The sequence below is a fragment of the Dermacentor silvarum genome, chromosome 3, assembly GCF_013339745.2.
Source record: "Dermacentor silvarum isolate Dsil-2018 chromosome 3, BIME_Dsil_1.4, whole genome shotgun sequence".
Classification (NCBI taxonomy): domain Eukaryota; kingdom Metazoa; phylum Arthropoda; class Arachnida; order Ixodida; family Ixodidae; genus Dermacentor; species Dermacentor silvarum.
Genome location: NC_051156.1, coordinates 192,643,286 through 192,667,009, shown reverse-complemented (window position 1 = coordinate 192,667,009; position 23,724 = coordinate 192,643,286). Strand labels below are relative to the sequence as shown.

Below are 23,724 nucleotides of genomic sequence, written 5' to 3'. Positions count from 1 at the left end.
AGAAAGCAAGGAGAATAAAAGCAGAGAGTTCAACCATACGAGCGTCTGGTTTGCTACCCTACACTGGGGGTAAGGGAAAGGGGGAATAGAAAGAGGAAAGCGGGAGAGAGTGAACGCAGCGAACACGGTTCCTTAGACAGTTCTTTAGAATAGCGTACGTGGCTTTGTTTATTTATTTTTTTTTAAAATTTAGAATACCTCAAGTGTCCCGATGCGGGGCATTACATGAGGGGGTGGGTCAACAAAATTTATTAGATGAGTTGGGTGATAGTTTCCTTCAATTTGCTGGGAGTACGTACGTAGAGTACGGTACACGCAAGTGCTTTGCATAACCTTACGATTGTGCGTGGCGAAGTCTTCTCTTCAGTCTTAACTTACGGGAACGTGCAGCAAAAAGCAAACCGTGGAGCGCACGAGCGAAGAAGAAAGTGCAGGTGCGCGCAGCCGTTGTCACGGCATATAGTCGTCGTGTTGTCTTAGTCACGTTTCGCCGTCTTTGTCGTACAGGTTGTCGCTCCGTCGTCTATACCAAAACACGTCTTCAATAATTTGGACCCATGCCGTGTGGTTGCTTGGTAGCTTTCGCGCTACGCTGCTATAAGCCCAAGGTCCCGGGCTGAAATCCCGGGCCGTATTTCGATGGGGGCGCGAAATGCAAAAGCGCCCGTGTACTATCCACATTAACGAACCCCAGGTGGTCGAAATTAATCCGGAGTTCTCCCCGCCCCTTCCCCCACTACGGCGTGCCTCATAATCAGATCGTGCTTATTGGCACGCAAAACCCAGTAATTTAATTAATTTAATTACGGTAATTTGTGGCCGCCATCATCGAAGGGCATCATCGAAGGCGTTATCTACGTCTGCAGTATATGCTTCGGATGTAATGCGAGTGTGTCCTTTTGATTCCTGTGGTCCGCATAAGCTATTCGCTTGGTTTGACAGTCATCTTCGATGGTTTCTGCAATTAACGATTTCTTGTGTTAATGAACGGCTAAGTATATCCAGCGGCCAGAATTCTGACATAGGCGATAATGTCGCAGGAAGCTCGCGCGATAATATCGACATAACCGAAAAAAAGAAAAAAAAAAGAAAGCTTCCCTTGACACTGATACCTCTTCTTTTTCTTGCACGTGCCTTTAGTTTTTCGTTCATTGCCTCTTCGAGTTCTATCAAACTGGCATAACACTTGAGTTGCACAGTCTACAAATCTCGCTGCATGATTACAAAATGACGCGAACTCCTTCATTCGTGAGAGGTTCTTGGACGGGTGCCGAGGTTATTGAACGCGCGTATTCATTCAATTGATATCACATGCACTCCACCCAAGTGCACCGCGTCAGCTCTGCATATCGTTAGCGATACAGCTTTGTTCGGGAATGCAGGATTAATCGGCACGCGGCGGTGTTCATATATAAAAGAAAGTAAGTTAAAAAAAATGAAAAAGGTCATTAACACCGAAGCAAAACGAAGAATTCAGATTTATTTCTCGCATAGAGTTTCCTACAAAAATTATTAGAGGGAACTCTGCCGCTGTAGTGCCTACGCGAGCTACAAGTCCATGGATTGGGCTATAAACCTGGTCCGTCTCTCTTCACGCGGCTTTTTGTGACTTGTCATAACCGATCATTTTCGACCAAATATCGCCTTATATTGCCGCGTTGTAGTGGCGGGTGTAGAAACGACGTATATATTGTCAAAATCTGTGAGTTAGAAATTTAAACTCTCTATTGGGCGAACTTTAGCGCCCAACAAAACAAGTTCAGTCGAGCCCGGATATCTCGAACCCGGATATAACGAATCATCGCTTATAACGAGCAGCTGTAAAATCCCCTTGAGAATTTTAAATAAAATTTTTATTTTATATATCGAATTATTGATATATCGAACTATTTCTCGATTCCATTCCAGTTCGATATATCCGCGTTCGACTGTATAACACTTAGTCAGAACGATTAGCGGCGGGCGAAGTCGGTGATCGTCGAGAATTTGATGCCCGGGTCGTCGGCTGGTTGTATACATGACTCGGCGAAGATTCCAGCGTAATCGCTGGTGTCTCGCGTGAGTTCTATAGAATGCTCAGGAGTATATTAACGTTCAGTGCGCGTTGAATCTGATTACACAAGATTCGGTGACAACATATAGGAAACAGATAGAATCGGCGATAGCATTCGGTAGTGTTCCGATGCACGCAAGCGCGTATTACGCCACGCGATAACCTTAACAGTTGTTAACAGATGCACTGTAAACTAATCTACACCCTCAAGGGTGCAAAGGGTGTAAAGGTTCCTACAACTCACACCCTTATACTTTTACGGGTGTGAGGGTGTGAGCTACATACCAATTAGTTTACAGTGCAAAACGCGGGCCCCCGGAAAAACAATAAACAAGGCCGGTATTTTGTAGCGATGCCTTTAAAGTAATAATGCCTTTTCGCGCTTATCGCGCTTTGTCAGTGGTCAGAGCGACGGTCCGCTCGCGTTATCAACGTTGATATCGTGAGCCGGTCTCTGCCGGTCTCTCATGATGATGAAGAAGAAGAAGAAGAAGAAGAAGAAGAAGAAGAAGAAGAAGAAGAAGAAGAAGAAGAAGAAGAAAAAGATCATCATCATCATCATCATCATCATCATCAGCAGCAGCAGCAGCAGCAGCAGCAGCAGCAGCAGCAGCAGCAGCAGCAGCAGCAGCAGCAGCAGCAGCAGCAGCAGCAGCAGCAGCAGCAGCAGCAGCAGCAGCAGCCTATAATTTATGTCCACTGCAGGACGAAGGCCTCTCCCTGCGATCTCCAATTACCCCTGTCTTACTCCAACTTGCGCCTGCAAATTTCCTAACTTCATCACCCCATCTGGTTTTCTGGCGACCTCGACTGCGCTTCCCTTCTCTTGGTATCCATTGCGTATCGAATCCGTATACAGAGTTCTAAATCGGTACGAGACGGCAGAGAAAGACTGATTTGTGACGCCAGCTGCGACTAATCTACGATCGTATAGCTTTATCTATGTCAAAGCGTTCTGCCCTATCCCTTCTCGTAAAGTTATACCTCAATATCTCTTACGTTCCCGTCTCTATCTCTTTCCTTGCGTTCTTTTTAATTTCCATATCGATACTTGACTTTTCCTGATCTCCATAGCTTAATGCTCCCATCACATTTGAACCCTAGCGCTTCTGGAAGGTGCATGTTCCCATAGAGTGCTAATTGGACGGACGGACGGACGGACGGACGGACGGACGGACGGACGGACGGACGACGACGAGACGGACGACGAACGGACGACGACGACAACGAACGAACGAACGAACGAACGAACGAACGAACGAACGAACGAACGAACGAACGAACGAACGAACGAACGAACGAACGAACGAACGAACGAACGAACGAACGAACGAACGAACGAACGAACGAACGAACGAACGAACGAACGAACGAACGAACGAACGAACGAACGAACGAACGAACGAACGAACGAACGAACGAACGAACGAACGAACGAACGAACGAACGAACGAACGAACGAACGAACGAACGAACGAACGAACGAACGAACGAACGAACGAACGAACGAACGAACGAACGAACGAACGAACGAACGAACGAACGAACGAACGAACGAACGAACGAACGAACGAACGAACGAACGAACGAACGAACGAACGAACGAACGAACGAACGAACGAACGAACGAACGAACGAACGAACGAACGAACGAACGAACGAACGAACGAACGAACGAACGAACGAACGAACGAACGAACGAACGAACGAACGAACGAACGAACGAACGAACGAACGAACGAACGAACGAACGAACGAACGAACGAACGAACGAACGAACGAACGAACGAACGAACGAACGAACGAACGAACGAACGAACGAACGAACGAACGAACGAACGAACGAACGAACGAACGAACGAACGAACGAACGAACGAACGAACGAACGAACGAACGAACGAACGAACGAACGAACGAATTGAAGGATTGATGCTTTTGCACCATCGATACTCCAGTCGTCCTTAGTGCTATTCTCGGACGCAGATTCAGTAAGCTCTTCTTTGCAATCCCTAAATCCCAGTGCCTCGGGCGCTGGGATTACTACGTCCTCGTTCACCTCTGGATGGATACTGCGACTTGCTAGCGAAACATGCTCTATGGTTGCCGCGCTATCTCTACACGCTATACGCAATTATAGATAGTCACGTGTTTCACTCTCCAGCCACACCTCAAGGTAAATCCTGTAAAATCTCTCTCATGCAGACGTCGCTGTTGAATAATAAGAGAGAGAGAGTGCGTGAGTGAGAAACAACACATGCGAGAGCAACTGGAAGCGAACAGCTATAGCGACACCTGATGTCTCGTACTTTGTTTTTTACTTTACGGACCAGGTGCCGTCTAATTAACGATGGTAATGAAGAACACGGTCGGTGCCTCCTCCGTAAATCCCCCGCTGTTTCTATCGGCCGCGCTGTCGGCTACAGTGACCGCGGGGTTCTCGACGTCGATCTCGTTACCGCGACATGTGACTCGGTATTAGCTGTTTTTTTTTCTTCTTTATTTTTTTTTTCGTTTTTGGGCGCCGATGCGTTTAAGTTCCGGAAAACGTCGAACAAAGTTCGGGCAGGCTTCAGCCGGGCTTGCGCTCGTGGACTGTACGTACGCTTCTTTTCGAGATCAACAGCCCACAATACGCGAGAAAAACAAGTTGTCGACTGACATAAAAAAAAAAAGGGCAACCACACAAAGCAGAGAAATCGCTGTTTAATTAACGCCACTCCGTTGGCCGCCCCCTGCGCTTTTGTGAGAACTGGTGTAATTTCCTTTCTGTCTTCGTTCACATGAAAAGGTCGCGTGGTTAACAACTGTTTCTTTTATTCTGACTGGGTTTCTTCTTGTGGATTTTTATCTATCTATCTATCTATCTATCTATCTATCTATCTATCTATCTATCTATCTATCTATCTATCTATCTATCTATCTATCTATCTATCTATCTATCTATCTATCTATCTATCTATCTATCTATCTATCTATCTATCTATCTATCTATCTATCTATCTATCTATCTATCTATCTATCTATCTATCTATCTATCTATCTATCTATCTATCTATCTCATCACAGTCGGCACGTATCCGCCGCGTTGCGTGCACCGATGCTATTTCGAACGCGCGACGAAGTTTTGAAGCAAGGACGTCGCAGTTCTACCGTAGTGCGTCGTAGCCGTTCCTCGGGGACACCCTCTCCGAGAGACCGACCACGTCTCCGCTTTTCGCTATCATCAAAGTCCCCCCGTCAGCACTTGGCTTGCTTCTTCTCGCGCGAGAGTAACTGAACCGAACGAGATCGGTGGATCACTGCGGCGTACCAATTTGAGGCGGGGGCAGCCGTGCGCGCGAGATTTTATCAGCGCTTGCGAGCGTGTCCGTGACGCAAGACCTGCGTCTTCAGTTGTTGCATCGGGCACGGCACCACGGCTGTCGCGACGCGCCGATTCTAAAAGGGACAGGAAATAGGGACGTTTCAGCTAAGCTGCATTAGTAAACTATGCTAAGGTGTATTTATTAATGAGCTATGCTTCCGCAATGGAAAACTGTGCTCTTCAAGAGAGAGGAGGTATACATACATATACATATACATACATATACATATACATATATACACATAGACGTGACTAAGACACGTGTCGAGATCACCTGAACCTACCGCGCCTACATGGTCACCGCGAATTTTGGCAGCGCCTACTCGGGTTTGCTGTCATTCATGTATTTTGATGTTACCCAGTTCAATATGCGAAATGTTAGTGCCTGTAGGCGGCACCGGCTGCTCATCTCTTGTTTCCTCTCCATATCTATCTATCTATCTATCTATCTATCTATCTATCTATCTATCTATCTATCTATCTATCTATCTATCTATCTATCTATCTATCTATCTATCTATCTATCTATCTATATATATATATATATATATATATAAAATTTATTTCAACATACTGTCAATCCCATGGGGGTTATTACAGGAGTGGGTGAACAATTTTGACACAATTTTGAGTTCGTTTCCTCGCCGGACCTCTAATAAAAGTTATCTCACTCACTCACTCACTCACTCACTCACTCACTCACTCACTCACTCACTCACTCACTCACTCACTCACTCACTCACTCACTCACTCACTCACTCACTCACTCACTCACTCACTCACTCACTCACTCACTCACTCACTCACTCACTCACTCACTCACTCACTCACTCACTCACTCACTCACTCACTCACTCACTCACTCACTCACTCACTCACTCACTCACCACTCACTCACTCACTCACTCACTCACTCAAACATATATGTACATTTGCAATCCTGGCTTGTAATCCTGGCTGCAATCCTGGCAAACCTGTTGGATATGCGCAGTCCACGTCAAGTCAGAAGAAATGATGAGACCTAAGTAGCGATGCTCGGAAACACTTGGGAGGATGGCATCATTAATGGAATAAGAATAAACCAATTTTCATTTTTTTCTTTGTAACCGTCACTGAACCCGTTTTATTTTTCTGAATTTATGGACATCTGTCAATCCTTGCACCGTTGTCCAATTTGACCTAATGCGTTTTTGAGTTTAATTTGGTCATCAATGTTCATGATTTCTTGGTAAAGCACGCAGTCATCTGCAAACAGCCGGATTTTAACATTAAATTCTTTCGCCTTATCATTTATGTAGGGTAAGAATAGGAGGGGAGCCAGAACAGTGCCCTGAGGTATACACCGGAAACAACTGGAACAGAATCAGAAGAATGGTCTCCAAGATGCACAAACTGCTTCCTATTGGACAAATAATCACTTACCCAGCAAGTCCCTGGCCCGTCTCCGAGTATGTTCTTAAGTTTGAAAATTAGTTTCGCATGAGAGACCAGGTCAAAGGCTTTTGATAAGTCCAGAAAGTGCCTATCGATTTGAGCCTGGTTGTTAAGGGCTTGTGCGAGGTCATGGGCTGTTTCTATTAGTTAAGTAACAGTGGATGACCAACTACGGAAGCCGTGCTGGTTTGGATGAAGGATTTGATTAGTTTCTACAAATTCTGTAATAAACTTCAAGATAATATGCTCAAGCGTTTTAAAACAAGTACAAGTCAAATATATTGGCTGGTAGTTTGCTGGCGATGAAGCTAGCTGCTCCCGATTTATGGACTGGAACGATTTTAGCAATTTTCCACTCTGCTGGGTGGGAGGCTACTTTCGCGTATTGATTTTTATTATATCAGATGCAAGTACTTGCTGATAGGTTCTGCGTACCCTTTTAAGAATTCGTTCGGCATTCCATCAGGGCCGCTACATTTTGTTACGTCGATATTTAATAACATAGAAAGTTTACCAGTTTCGGAAATAGTTGGAGAGCCAGCTAGTTTACTCTGTTGAGAACCAAAGGTAAATGGGTATGGGTATGCTGGGACATCTCTGCCTCACGCGTAAACACCGACTGAAAGGAGGTATTAAAAGCATCCGCTGTGTCTTTATTTCCCAATGGAGATGCTTCGCGGCTGCTGTTTTGAGAGGGTATGTATATATATATATATATATATATATATATATATATATATATATATATATATATATATATATATATATATATATATATATCGCGGTGATGCCTCTCCCCTCACCTGGCGCGCTATTGCGGCAGTACGTGTACCCTTTCGCCCGCTCTGCTCCGTCAAGGCGCGCTCGTGACGTGGCGTCGCAGCCAATGGGAATTTAGGTGCCGTTTTTCGCTTGACCAAACGACTGACGCCCATTTCTTTTTTTCGCTCAGTGGGCCATTTGACGCTTTCGCGTGAATATACGACTTGTACGTATACGGTGTACTACATCGGCTGGAAGATGCGCGTCTACAATCGTCGTACCAACTGTTACAATCGTCGTACCAACGATTGTAGAGCCCAAACCGCATGAGAGTGATTTTTTGCGCGACGAGAGATGAGCGACGGCTTCGAGCGACGAAACGGGCTGTCTCGCGAACAGATCGCTCGTTCTTGTCGCTCGATCGCTCGGTTCTGGAAATCTAGAAATCGCCGCTCGGTCGCCCGGAAGTGCTATGAGCGACTAGCCAATAGCGCGAAGCCGGAACTGGATATACATCAGTCAAGTACTACCGATTGTCGCACGGAACGAGAAAACGACTAAATTTTGATACGTGCAAGGATAAGAACGTAGTGCAAGACCTTTAGAAATATTTATGCTGCTCTTTACACTAAAACACATCAACTTAAATTAATAAAGCGCGTGTCACGCCAGTTTCGGTGAGTACTATTTGTTGCCCTCATACCGGCAACACCGGGGAGACGTCGCTCAATTGCGTCGCTCGTCTCGTCGCTCGCATGCGGTACGACTTGTAGGCGACGAGCGAACGCGACAGCGATCTCCATCGCGTCGCTTGTCGCTGTCGCGCGCAAGATCTCGTGAATGTGGTTTATACTTAAGTTGCTATGGGCGAGAGAAAGAGAAAATGAGAGCGAGAGAGGGAAATACACATTTAAAGAAAGAGAGAGAGAGAGAGAGAGAGAAAGAGACACACAGATAGAGAGAAAGAGAGAGACTGAAAGAAATGAAAATTGAAACGCTGCAAATGAAAAAATCAACGTGTATAAATGGTGTTGAAGAGACGCTACGCGTTAAAAACAAGCTGGCTGAAGCCGCAGCTCTGTAGCCGGCTTTAAGCCAGCAGTAATAACAGGTCCCAACCAATCAACCTCCTTGGTCCCAACAGTCGGCGCGAGAGCAGGGCGAACGCGGGAAATTTGAATTGAATTCAGCAAAACCTCCATCGCATCCATCAAGGGAGGAGTGAGAGGGGAGGGGAAGAGCGTGAGGGGTGGGAGGGCGGAGAAGAGAGGGTGTTACGTATCACGGGCGGCAGAAGACTATCGTCTTTCGACGTCATTTGCAGCGACGCAAGCAGATATGGGGCCTATTTTTTTTTTTCAACACAGAGGATTTTAGGAGAAGCTATAGCAATGTTTGTCGCTGGAGCCAAATGTTCTGAGGCAGCGCATCGTGTTTGACACCTTACTGAACCTTCAAAGATTCTCTAGGTAATTTACATGAATTTGAACAACACTTTTATTCAAATTTTGGAAGAATATTTTTTTCGATAAATTTCCTTACAGAAGTTCATTCCGGGCTCATTCCTTTTATTCAAACCGTGCACGCTCATTGGCTAACTAACCTATAGAAAACCGGATGTTTCCCTAGATTACGCACACGAAAACGGCAAGGTTCTACGACTGCCTAGGCTGAACACGCCAATTCTCGTCAGGAACGCACCGGCACCTGCTTACAATACGTTTAATTCATTGCGTTAGGTATGCGGCCCTGCTGTATGCGCGTCATGCGTTGACGCGTAAGCGTGCTTATATAGCGTTCGAGTTAATGAACGCCTCGCGGGCAAGGGAAGCGCGCAACCCGCCGTGGTTGCTTAGTGGTTATGGTGTTGGGCTGCTAAGCACGACGTCGCGAGATGGATGGATGGATGGATGGAAAAACTTGATTAAGCGAGCGAGTTTGGACCCTTAATTCAAGGGCCCAGGGCCACCGAACAGCCCTCACATTACGCGCATGTGTGACCCAGGCCACGTAGGGCCATGGCACTGGCAGCCCGGTTCAAGCAGCGAAGTTGGGTGTCCGGGTCCTGCGACGCAGGGAGAGCCTCCCATTCTCTCCCATGTTCCGATCACCCATGTTGCGATGGATGATAAGCCACAGCTACAGAACGGTCTGGACCACACGCAGCGTCCACCCAGTGCACACCCTCTGAAGTGCCGTATGCGTTATGGAGAGCTCTGGCTCGCGCGACGCGGCGGGATTGATGGTGCTCTGGGTGGCCGTTCTTAGGGAGGGGTCTGATGATGAGCGTGGCACGCATGGCGCGAGGGAGAGATATTAAATCTACAGCATGTGCGGGTATGCGAATTCCTGAGAGAATCCAGAATATGCCGCCCGGTTTCTGCGCCAGCCAGGCGAAAGTATTGTGCCTGTCGATGTGCCTCTATAAGTTCTTGTGTAGTGTTGTGCATTCCTAATTTTAAGAGCCTGTCCGTGCTAGTGTTCTTCGGTAGGTTGAGCGCTGCTTTGGTAGCCATGCGGATTAAAGCGTTGATTTTATCTTTGTCCGCACTGGAGAGGTTCAGGTAAGCAGATGCGTAGAGAATGCGACTGAGCACAAAGGCATGCAGCACCTTGAGATTGTCTGCTTCGTCTAAACCGGCTCGCGAGTTTGAAATCCTTCTAAGAAGACGGATGACGGAGTAAGTGGACTGTTTTAGCGATTTCAGGGCAAGATTGTTTTTTTTCCCGTGTCCTGTAAGCACAGGCCAAGAAGGCGGAGTGTGGGTGTTTGTGGTATGGGAGTGTCATGCAGATAAATCACGATGGGGGCGATAGGGTCACGCCACGGCCGGGGTATGAGGAGTGCTGACTTTGTGGGGGGAGCATTCAAGGCCAGTGTTTGCCGCGTGGGTAGCTATAGCTGTGGCTGCTTCTCGAAGTGTCGAACCTATGTCGCCATCCGAGCCGTATGTGGTCCAAACCGGGATATCACCCGCGTAAAGTGTGTGTCCCAAGTGTGGGATGCGGCTGAGAGCCTTTGCCAGCGGAACGAGGGTAATATTGAAGGGGAATGGGGATAACACCGCCTCTTGCGGGGGTCGCGGGATCAATTCCCGGCCACGGCGGCCGCATTTCGACGGGGCTATAGAGTGAACATGGCGACAAAAGCTGCGCGCATCGCGTACAATGATCGACTGATCACAGCTGTCCAGGCGCGACCAATATGATTCAGTTGCAGATACAAAACTATGGTTTTCACTGAATTTTACTGGAATCGCGCTGTTTCTAGCAACACTGAAATTGTGGCGATGGTACGTGGCCGCCTGTTTTTTCCCCGCATGGGGGTACAGCACGGCGGCGGCACGCTGGCGTTATATATATATATATATATATATATATATATATATATATATATATATATATATATATATTACGGAAGTCATGAAAGATTGCAGCACCTCTCGATCGACGCTATACGGCGCTTTATTCTCAAAAAAGCGCGTTCCTTTTTTCGTTTCTTTTTTTTTTTCAAATGTGCGGTCGGTGCGGTATATACTGGTAAGGCCGTGACCACTATAGGACTTGTTTCCGCCGTCGTACATACGTTGGCCCTCAATGTTTCTAGTCTCTCGCGCGATGATCATTTCGCCTGTATAGGATGTTGAGCGGACGGTTCGAATCGTGCCAGGTCCCACGAGGACCGTGCAAAACACGAACGCACGCTTCATGATTTTAGGCGGATAGCTGTCTGTGAGAGGATATATGCCGTTCTTTCTTTTTTGGGGGCGGAAGGGGGATGGGGGGACGAGTGAGCGTGGCTACGGCGTATACGGTACCAGCAGCAACGCTAGAAAAAGAAAAGGAGGAAGACCTCATCCGGACTGGAAATCGAAATTGGATCCGCCGCGTGAGAGCCGCCGAGCATCCCTCCGTGCAGCTAATAACAACCGCTTGTTGCGTGGTAGTAATCTCCGATCTAAGGAAAAGCAGAACATTATCATAAATGAGCACAGCTTCTATGGCGTATATGATACATGTACTTTAAACCTATAGTGGGTGAGCGAATACGAGGGTCCAGTAAGGGTATGTACACTAACCGTCGGTTTATTATTCGAGCTTCACGCATGCGCGATGAGACGCACAAGTTAACCGTCGGTTTATTATTCGAGCTTCACGCATGCGCGATGAGACGCACAAGTGGCAGGTTTTTGAAAGAGCGACTTAGTCCTTCGGGGCGCGTAGTTGTTACGGGAGCTTATAAAGAAATGTGACATCGCTTCCGAAACGCCTGGCGCGGCGCGCGCGTTTCTGCGTGGGGACGCTGGCTCGATCCCCGCTATCGTACACGTAATCTTATTTTATAGCGAAGCTGTCTTTGGCTAGGATCCCGGGTTCTGTTTCGCATCTGTCGACAGGAAACTATCATCATCAATAGAGAGTTTTAGAATAGGGGCTCCAAAAGTTTGGGGCACCAAAGAGCTTTGCGGGTGTTAGCGTTGGGGCATGCAGGAGTGAAGAGCCTTGGAATATGGCTTTGCGTTTGCGAATATCGTCTTGCGCTTGCAGTGCCACTACGGCGTCAAAGAAAGACTATTATGAATATTAAAATAAACTCTACCATTTTACGAGGAAAAAAAGTAATTTTCACTTTGGTGGTTTTGCGCTTAATTATAATTGAGAGGTTATTTAATAGCAGCAAGCGATTTGTTGCGCTTAATTTTGAGTAACCAGCCTTACGTGCCTTCACCAGCCAAGCTAATGCGCGTTAGGCCTACGAGCCATGAAATCGACAATCGAATTCGAAATCAGCGGTGTCTAATGAATCAATCTTCATTACACGCGTTAGTTGAGAAAAAGTGATAACCGCAGTCACTTCTCCTAGCTCACGAACTTCGCGCATTACTACGAATCCAGCCCAGTTTGGTGCTCGGTTAGAGCCGTCGCTTCGATGGGTGCCGCCACTGTTTGTTGACGCAAAGCTTTTGGGGCAACTTTTGGGGCTCCTGCTAAATCAGTGGTATAGCGTGCCCGACGCAAAACCCAAACGCAGTACGCGTCTCGCGCATGCGCAGTGGCATCGACGCTATTTCTTTGGGGCCCCAGAACGTTTGGGGCCCCTATTCTAAAACACTCTAATGGCTTATACCCCCATGAGCACTCATACCCCAGTAAGCAAGCAAGAAATGCAATGGCTCATAGCCCCGTAAGTGAGCGGCTACAAGCACTCAGCAAAGTGCAGCGAACAGTGCATACATTCTTTGGAATCATGTATACAACATACAAAACAGCATACGTGTCTATAAATAACAAGCACAGAACAATAATTCGAACCACAGAATTGATAATTAGGCGCCTGGGATAGCAAATGCGAAGCACGTAGCGCTCCCCGCATACGTTTCCCGGTAAAGATAACTGTTGCGCAAGCTACCGCGGCGACGGCAGCTTGCGACGTGGGGAGTGATGTCCCTAGCCTTTCGCATGTAATATAACCAGCCTAGCAACTGATTTCAATGTTGTTGCAACACCGCTATGGGCGGCGGCGTGCTGTCAAAATTACAATTACTCCCATTACTATACCATTGCTCAAAGTTACCAATACTACCATTACTCTAAATTCATAAGGCATTGCATAGCCCCCGCAACAGTTAGTGGTGGTTTTCAACAGCTTCGCTGAACATCTACTTCCGCAGGACCGGGATTGCGAGTTTTTTTTTTTTTGTTTTTGTTTACTGAGAACCCCGAAACAGGGTGTGAGACGGGAATGTACCAATACCTATCGCAAAGTGTCAGGTGTGAGGCATTCCTTGTGACCCATTTTGTGAAACATTTTGTGTTGACATCTTTCTTTTTTTTTTGCCACACAATGAAGAGCGGCTGCTGTCACTCAAAAGGGCCATCTTCTTCTTACATCACGTTAATGTTTTTTTTTTCTTTTTTTTAGGAGAAGAGAGACGGCAAACTTCAATGTGAGCTTTGCGGATAAAATAAAAATTCGCTCATATGCGCGTTGGAAGCTCGGAATTCGGAGAACGCCGTGCAAACAAGATCTCGAAACCATTGGCTTGAGGCCACCGCGGGTTTCGAAAAAGCAACTTGCGCGGGGGCCTGCCGATTGCTTCTGAGGTTGTAAACGCGAGAAACGGTGAGCGCAGCCGGCGATCCTGCAGAGACGAACACGTGTTTCCGTGCCGTGTTTATTAACCCAAATTCTACAGGTCACGCGCGGCTCCTCGTCATGTGTATATTTGTTGAACTTTATATACGCGGGAGCTCTTGTTCAAACAATACCGTGACCGTTCGGTTAGCCTCAACAGACTGCCGCTGTTTATCAGCGCGCTGGGCTCAGGCAGGGCCGGTGCATGGCTTTACTTTCGTCTCAAACCTGCGTTGCCACATTAACCTCGTTACCCTTGTCGCTGCATTTAGGAAAGGCGCATCGCTGCTGAGCAACGATGGCAGTGGCCTTGTTGCTTTGACGTCTGAAGAAGGCTGCTTCTAGGCGTAGCATCCGCAGAGGATGAAGTGGGTCTCTTCGATTTGCCGTCCCGGACTGGTTCCAGGACTGACCCGAGAGGCTGCACACGCCGTAGAAGAAGAAGAAGAAAAAAAAAATGAAACGTCTGCCATAATATAAATACAACTGAAAATGAATTAGCGAATATTTTTTTCCGTTTTTTGGTTTAAATTAGATGCTTGGACATTGATGATTTACTTGCAAGTAATATCCGCCTCTTCACCTAATTAATCCACCTGAACAGGTCGAACTACGCTATGTTCTGCCTCTTGCGATTAAAAAAAATATCTAAAAAGAGTTCGGTAGGGAGACTTCAGACTGCTTACGTGTGGGAATTCGATAGCATTATAGTCCCGTTGGTGAAACTTTTAGTCGTCCTCCAGAATGCTGTGACGTCACGTGCGCAATGACGCACGCACTAGGTACACCTTTTGTCAGCCAGAACCGCGGAGCCGCCCTGGGGTCGGGGAATCGTGCTCGTCTCGCACCCCCGGAGGCCCGTGTTCGATTCCCACCCAGACTGAAATTTATCAAATTTCCTTTTTGAATTACTTTGTTTATGGGAACCTGCCTGAGAAATGTGATGTCAATCCGAGCGTTTCTTGACGTGTTCTTACTCTTTGCGCCGTCGGCCATTATTGGTACCATCGCTCGGTCACGCCACAGCCGACGACCGACGCCGGATTTCCGTGTAATGGGGCATATTATGCTTTCGCATTAAAAATGATATTAAGGCACGTGCTGGGGGAGATCGAGTAATATCTCTCGCTGCACTTCTTTCGGGGTTCCCCCATCTCCTTCTTTTATCGGACACATCCGCCTGCGACCTCGTGCCGTCGTCGTGGTTTGCACGGGCCTCCACCTATCAGCAGCCACGCGACGAGATCAGGAACAAAGCGAGCGCAGACACGCGGATAATCGCTGCACCGTTTACGACAAAGGAAGGTCGCTATGGCAGGCTCGAATGCGGCTGGGTTTTAGGGCAATTTCTCGCCGTCGACATGCGTGCAGCTCGAAAACAGAAAACACGTCGCCGTTTTAATCGCTCGCTGAGGGGAAACTGCGCGGACATGCGCCCGGCGCTATCTTTATTCTCCCGTACATAGCTCGCAGCCGAATATATGTCCAGTTTGTTTGGTGTTTGCTATGAGTTGCGGACGGACGATGGAAGTAGAAAGAGAGAGAGAGGGTAGGAGGAGCATATATACAGTAACTCTAGAGAGAAGCTGGAAGCAGTGCCGTCTCCTGGGAATGACACGGGGCATCTCCCGTCGGGGGCACGCCGTAAGTGTCTTGTTGGATTCGTGGCAGCTTATATTAAAGAAACACCACTGAAGGATATTAAAGTGGAGCACATAAGTTAAGCCGTATCATGTAAATTACGTTAATAAGGAGGGTGTACTGAGCAAGTTGGTATTGATTCACGTCGAACACTTAGCCCTACTACCAGACAAAGACGAACGGAGATGACACAGCGGGAGCGCTTCTCAATACCGACTCAATCCAACCAACCACAACCGACTCAATCAATACCAACTTGCTTAGTTCACCTTCCTTATCAACTAAATCTATGTTTTCCCGCCCAGTGGGTGGAAAACAGTCTTTGGGAAGGATAAACTTTAACGGTATAAGCTGACTTAACTTTGCTATTCAGTGCCTCTAACCTTTTCCACGGCCTAATAGGGAGTGAACCACGGGCCACTCACTATAGGAGTACCCTGCCGTACTTGTTTCAAAAGAACGTCAGCGAGCCCTGTGCTGCTTAGCTTCAGTGATCAGACGAGAACCGGCGCATTCAGCTCGACGTGTGGTCGACGGCCCTGTTTCTGCGTTGGGCGTGATTGAGATTGAGGAGCCGCTGAATACTGCTCTGTGGTTCGTCTGCGTCACTGCCCACTAATGGGCCCACAGTTTGGTGGCCCTCGCATGGCTTATAGCTGTCTGCCGCATTGCTTGCCTGATTAATTGATTGATTGATTGATTGATTGATTGATTGATTCATTCATTCATTAAAGCGAAAGAGAAGTGCATTATGTGTTATGCACTACAGTATGCATTATCATATAGCTGTAGTCCAAGGAAAGCAGGTTAATCAGTCAGTCAGTTAATTAATTAATTCACTCGCTTATTCATTTCTTTATTTATGAATTACTCTTTTAATCAATCACTTACCTTGTTTGATTTTGAAGTTCTGAAAGGACGTAATGGTTATTTAAATAGGATGGTGCTTCATTGGAAGGAATTCACCGCAGCGGCCTGGCATTACGCTTTGGAATCCTTTGGAATGCCGTGGAATTATCTTTTTATAGACGTAAACTATAAACTCTAGTCACAAGCAGACGCTCGGCACTAACTCCCTTAAACAACCGCGTCAGGCATTCTGAGGAAGCGAATGCTCTCTGTGGGCGCGGAGCCAGATAATGTCAGAGTGGACGGCGTTGTCGAGACAGGCTATACGTATAGGTGGAGGGGGCAGAGTGGACAGAGGGACCGGAAGGCTCTGTCGACGCGCTTTGACTTGTTGACACACCGTGAGCGGCAGGCGAGACCGAGCCTCGGGCTGGAACCTCGATATTGACCCTTTTCGCGGAGCAGTTTGTTTTAGAGAAACGAGATCGCGCTCACGGCGGCGCGCCATATCTCTCCTCAGCGACCGCGCACGTATGCGAAACCATTACCGCTTCTACCTTGCTTCTGTGCAATCAGCTGTCTGAAATGCAACTGAGTTTTCGCTAACACACTGTGCTCCTATAATGTTGGATTGAATCATGTGGATTGAAGACATGTGCAGTAGTTGGCTGCAAAAATAGTGACTGGCATGTTAAGGAATGGAATGAATGTGTGGCCAAGTTCGCGGACCGCTGCTGCAGCTGTCCGAACCTGTTACCGGCTCTTCGAGATGTACGGCTTTCCTCGAGGATACAGAAATTTACTCATCCGCCAGCTTTGTATCGCTAACCTTCAAAGAAAGGGCTTCATACCCAGAACGTCGGCAAGAACGAGTGAGTCCCACTCGTTAAACAATGACAAAGGGAGTAGCGCCGCTTTCTGTCATAGTAAGTCTCGCACACGTTATCTATACACATCTGTCCCAAATGGCAGGAAAACTTACGCCCACTCTATCGCCGACGTATCAAGAATAAGTGAATTGGCGCACACTTGAATATATGCGCACTGTATACGCACAATAAATGACGGACTCCACCGATGGCGCACGAATGGTCGAAGCTGAATGTTTCGTGACGGTCCACAAGAGTAAGCGAGTTACTAGCTGTAATATATATTTGCTATACAAGGTATTACAATGTACAAAGCAGCTACGTTTCAAGCCTTGTGCGCAGCAAGAACAAATCTATCGGAATTGAGCACACCCATGAGCGATTAGGCAGAAAATAATCAGATAGTGGCCGCACTGAGGAACTTTACTGAGTCAGAAACTGACAAGCCACTGCTTCAAAATGTTTGCCGAATAAAGAACTAAGAGCAAAACACACTAATCCTGACTGAATTCATAATCGGAAAGCTTGGATAGCTTGGAATAGATATTTAGCCCCGCTTTTAGAATAAGCACCATATACGCTACTTGCGCAGTTTGGACATAGCTTAATCAGCTCCGAAAGCGCTTTTGCATGTTCGGAGCTGCATGTGCAGGATTCGGTTGAATATCTGCAAACCGAAGGTTGCTGAGATATTCGCCGTTGATCCTCACTCCTAAGCCTTAATTCCCAGTCTAAGAGCTTGAATACTTCTTCTAAACATGCAGTTGCAGTGAAGAGCATTGGAGAGAATGTGTCTCCTTGCCTGACCTCTTTCTATAGGTAACTTTCTACTTTTCTTGTGGTAGGTAACTTTCTACGTTTCAAGATATTAATCCCCGAACATTGCGGAGAAATGCATTGGCCTTCCAGTTAATTTTGTGCGTCAATGCATAAAGCGACGTTTTGTTAAGCAACTTAAGAGAATATCCCGTCGGCGCATAGCCGCTCATCTGCCATTGTTGTGTGCTATCTATCTATCTATCTATCTATCTATCTATCTATCTATCTATCTATCTATCTATCTATCTATCTATCTATCTATCTATCTATCTATCTATCTATCTATCTATCTATCTATCTATCTATCTATCTATCTATCTATCTATCTATCTATCTATCTATCTATCTATCTATCTATCTATCTATCTATCTATCTATCTATCTATCTATCTATCTATCTATCTATCTATCTATCTATCTATCTATCTATCTATCTATCTATCTATCTATCTATCTATCTATCTCTTCTTTCAGTTCTATTCTTTGTTATCCTATATCATCCCTTTAAACCACATCTGCCTGTAAAGAGTAACAAACCGTGAATCGTTTTTAAATGTGTAAGCATTTCTATGCCTACCCAACGAGGAAACCTGTCCGTCCGTCACGTAAGACGAATGCAATGGCTCACACCCCCGTAAGCAATGGCTCATACCCCCGTGAGCTCAAGCAAAAAATGCAATGGCTCATACCCACGTAAGGCAGAGGCTACAAGTGCTCAGCAAAGCGAAGCATACATTCATTGAAATCATACATGCAACACACAGAACAGCATACGTTTCAGTAAAGAACAAGCCCAACACAAACATCCGAACCATCAATAAAGCATTGCACACCCCCATCAGCAGTTGTATAGTGGTGGTTTGGCAACAGCTTCGCTGGACATTCGGGTTGATAAGGCGGACCGATAAGAGTTAAGGGTCGGATCATGTTCGATAATGTTGATAACGACCAATGAGGGTTGATGAGGGTTCATACTGGTCGGATCAAGTTTCATAACATTGATAATGACACCGGGCTTCGCGGTGATGAGCGAGTGGCACAATGCTTACGCATACTTATAGACTACTCCCGGAGGAGTTACTGCGTGATTTTTTTAGCAAGGCACGGTCGGTGCACCGACATCCTTTTGTCACATGAGATGGTCGCGACGGTCGTCGTGACGTCAGCTGGGATACAGACATACGGTGACATTAATTCCACACACGTGTCGCGCTTGTCACGCATCAGCTGACAGCCAGTCGTGACACATGCACTTTGTCAGGTCAACGTCAGCTCTTCCAACAAAGGAAGAGGGGGGGGGGGGGGGGGAGGGCGTAGAAGATGGAATTCAAGCAGCTGTTTATTAGCACGCGTGGCCATAGCGTCATCAGAGAAAATATGGTATTTTGGACGCTGTGACCGACAGGTAGGATCAAAGGTGAATGTAGTGGACAGTTTACATCCGTTAGTTGACGGACAATAAGTTTTCAGAGACATGGCGAGCGATTCCTGCATGATTCAGTGCCGTACGCTTTTCTTTCATCTTTTGTTTTCCCCCATTAATGCCTTCCGGCGAATCCTTTGTATGCGTATGCGTTAGATTGTGATTATGCACCGTGCTGGAGGTGGCGCTTAGTATACAGTCCTTGATATTTGTTTGAGAGTACTGGCGGAATCAAAAGCAGGGGCGACAGGATAGTCACAAGCCTAAGTAACTTTACACGATAAAGCATCGATAGGTGGAAGGTTGCAGATTATGATATGGTAAGATGTAAGTAGCTCACACATGCTCCGCGATACATCTCCTATAGAAAGGGGAGGCCATTACCGATAATCGTGTTTATAATGATGATGACGATAACCATAATAACAATTATAATCATCATATCTGGTCAGCGTAATATAATTTACGACCCGAATTTTCGTGAAAGGTCCGGCGTCCGTTTTAGGCGTGTTCCGGTCACACTAACCTTCTTCCACGAGATTTTATAAAGTTCGACTATATTCGGTTCACGTACTATGCATGGTGATCGAACGCTGTAGACGACGCCACGTTGAAATCAAACCCGCGTGACCCGACCTGTTGCTCTGACGTGTCCTAATTTACAGCTACACGGACAGTGGTACTACTTTCGGGACGTCTGCTGCCTTGCGCATTATCGTGTTGATCGTCGTAGTCTTTCCCGGGCAGAAGTTGTTGGAAAACCCAAATTGTCTCCGTCAGTGGTTTGATGCCAGACCGAGGTTTTTATGTCAGTTCCTTTAGGACGTATAGTCGCGTTCAATATGAGCTGCAACTCAATGCCCGTGGTCGAAAAGGTTCCAAAGACTGCACGGCGGCACCAACATACAAAAACATTGGAGAACTAAACATCGTCCCAATCACCTGCATTTCTTAAACCAATTTTGCTTGTACGTTGGCTCCTCCGTGCAGTCTTTGGAGCCGCTTCGATCACGGGTACCGTGTTGCAGCTCCTACTGAACGCGACTGTAGGTGATCTGCGCTGGGTACAGTGTATAGGCCATAGAGTTTCCTGCATAAATTAGTAGATGGAAATCTGTCGTTATAGCGCCTGCGGAAGTTGACGAGGACGGTGGTTCAACCAGTATCGGAATGGTGGCCAATAATGCTGGATTTTCCTGAAGTTATCCTTCTGGCTTCAAGCTGCATTGATTCTTTGAAGATATTGATCACTTTTAACGAAGAATACTGAGTTATAAGTGCGACAACTCGTAGTGATTACTCATGCGCACAGATACTTATTGACTTCGTTTGTTCGGAAATCTATGGTTGCCTATATATAAGATTAGAAAGATAAACCGCAATAAGCAAGGCCGCGAGAACGTTTGAAGGCACAAACACAAAGATAAGTCAAATATACATAGTAACCATGTATACTAAGCCTTTATACCATGGAGTATTGGTAATATTTTGTTTAAGACAAAAGTCGTCAGGTCACGGCCAGAAATGCACAATCTTTAGCGAGATGTCGCTAGTGGTGGTCATAATGATGACAGTGATAATGATGAAGACTTGCTCGGAATTCTGTCATTTTCACGTTTTGAATTGTTCCTTGCCGTATTCTTTTTGATATTTCAAATTAAGTTGCAAGTTATCTCCCGCGGTCGCAAGTCAACGGTTGAAACGTGAAAAGGAAAAACAATTAAGTACTGATCTTGAAGAACATGTTACCAGATCTCAAGATTGCGCTTTACATATATGAAAGCAGCTTTTAATACACCCACATGGCTCACTAATAGCTGTTGCGTATGTCTATACAAATAGAGACTAAATGGAGGTGCATGTCTCTCGGGATTAAATATGGGCGAGGCATTAAACTTAGCCAAAATATATTGAGGCGTTTCACCAGGGCAACTTACTGGCTATTTACGTCACTAAAAAAATAAGTAGCAAGAACATCACTAAGACTTTCCAATCAGGCAAAGTTTCTAGGAGAAAAAAAAAATAAAAATAAAAAAACTCGTTAAGTTCAACGACTTTCTTGCACACTAACGAATACTTAGCTACACTCGTAGCATGCACAGTAGCGGTCAGCAGCCACAGCAATACGAATCCTTCTCATCGAATGTTGCTGACACGTCTGGAGTGGTACCTTGAATACTATAACATCTACCCTGATGCTATGGCTGGTTTTCGACGTGGACGGTCTTCAATAGACAACGTCATTGATCTTGTGACCTCCGTGCAGCACCAAAAAGCTATGAAGCGTCTCTCTGTGGCACTCTTCTTAGACATAAAAGGTGCCTACGACAACGTAACCCATGAAGTCATTCTCCAAGCTCTTGAGGCTGCAGAACTTGGAGGCCACGTTTTTAGATGGATTAGGAGCTATCTCTCAAGGAGATCAGTGTTTGTTCTTACAGAAGATGGCCCGACAAATAGATATATTTCCAGTCGTGGTGTCCCACAAGGCGGAGTGTTGAGTCCGACTCTTTTCAACCTCGTTCTAGTGGGGCTTACCGAAACGCTACCACAGACCGCCAATGTCTCGCTCTACGCAGATGATATTTGCATCTGGGCGTCCGGCGTGACACGGCCACAAGTGCGCGCTAGAATACAGAAAGCAGCATCCCTGACAGTGACATACCTTCGCCGACAAGGTCTGACAATATCTACGGAAAAATGTGCACTAGTGGCATTTACACGAAAACCGATGTATTTCTACCCAGTGCGCATCGAGGGCCACTCAATTGCATATAAGAAAACTCACAGGTTTTTAGGCGTTATTGTGGATCGAGACCTCACCTGGAGTCCCCATGTCTCCAACATGAAGAAAAAACTCATTTGTATTGAGAATATGTTTAAGTTCATAGCTGGAAAATCGTGGGGACCATCCGTGCGCTCTATGTTACAGCTCTACACGGCACTATTTCTCGGATTTCTTCGCTACAGTCTTCCAGTCTTGTCGAACACATGCAAGACTAATCTCCTTGCACTACAGAGCGTACAAGCCCAAGCACTTCGGACATGTCTTGGCCTCCCGAGATGTTCTTCGACAGCTGCGACGATTGTCATTGCACAGGAGCATCCGATCACCACCCATATCGTCGCAGAGACGCTAAGAGCGCACATTCGACACCTTTCACGACTACCATCCCACCATTTAGCCAGTTTGCCAGCGCGACGACCACAGGCTACATACTGTAGTATTGTGACGAGACAACACGAGTCGATACCTTCTGGCTTCAAGCCTGCAAAACGCCCAACATCGGCATTGTGGTGTCTCCGGCAAATTCGCGTGTGCCTCTCAGTTCCTGGGATTGCTAAGAAATCAGACCTGTCACCCTTAGCCCTGAAGCAGTTGTCCCTGCTTTGCCTACACGAGTCTTATCTTGACCGAATACATATTTACACGGACGGTTCCACTAATTCCAACAGTTCAACCGGAGCAGTGGTGGTTCCATCGGACGCCGTCTCTTTGCAATTTAAGTACTCTCACAACACCACGTCGACAGCAGCAGAACTTGCGGCTCTTCAAGGTGCAATCCATTACGTGCTCCAGCAACCACCAAATCGCTGGGCCATTTTCTGCGATTCGAAAGCAGCCCTACAAACTCTGCAGTTTGCCCTACGTCACGGGTTACACGAACAGCTAGTGTACGAAATAAGACAAGCTCATCACCATGCGATTGAGAAAGGACACGACATCGTATTTCAGTGGTTGCCGAGCCACTGCGGAATTGTTGGCAACGACAGCGCCGATGAAGCTGCTCGCTCGGCTCATCAAAAACATCAGCGAGTGCCTATACCACTCTCAAGAACGGACGCTGCGCGGCAACTTCAATCACTTGCTCGCCACATCACACTTCAAAGATGGAATTCACCAGGTTTCAGCAACTCACGCTTGCATTCTCTCGACCCTAAATTGCGACTTCGCCTGCCACCTGGACTCTCCCGTGGTGAAGCAACTTTACTGTGTCGCGTGTGGTTGGGCGTCGCATTTACAAATTCCTATTCATTCCTAATAGGAATGACTAACAGTGCGGCATGCAATTTGTGCGGCTGCGATGAGACGCTAGAGCACCTTCTGTGTCATTGCCCAGCTTTTGACGCTCAACGACGGATTCTTCAAACTCAACTCAACATGTTAGATAGCAGAGTGCTGTCAGAGGAAAAGATTCTGGGACCATGGCTTACGCATTCCTGCATGCGAAAGGCCACAAAAGCTCTTCTTCAGTTCTTGAAGGAGACTGGACTATATGAGCGCTTGTGACAGTGGACCTTCCTCTGCGACTGACTGTGTGAATAACTGACTCTTTATGTGTTTTTTTTTCGTATTCTCGCTTCTTATCTAT

At 46.6% G+C, this 23,724-nt stretch overlaps 1 protein-coding gene across 1 annotated transcript in view; it reads left to right on the top strand.

Annotated features, from left to right (window-relative positions):
• The window catches only part of LOC119446366 (mitochondrial sodium/calcium exchanger protein), a 150,170-nt gene that overhangs the window by 4,266 nt on the left and 122,180 nt on the right, over nucleotides 1–23,724 (top strand). The gene's annotated exons all lie outside the window — the stretch shown is intronic.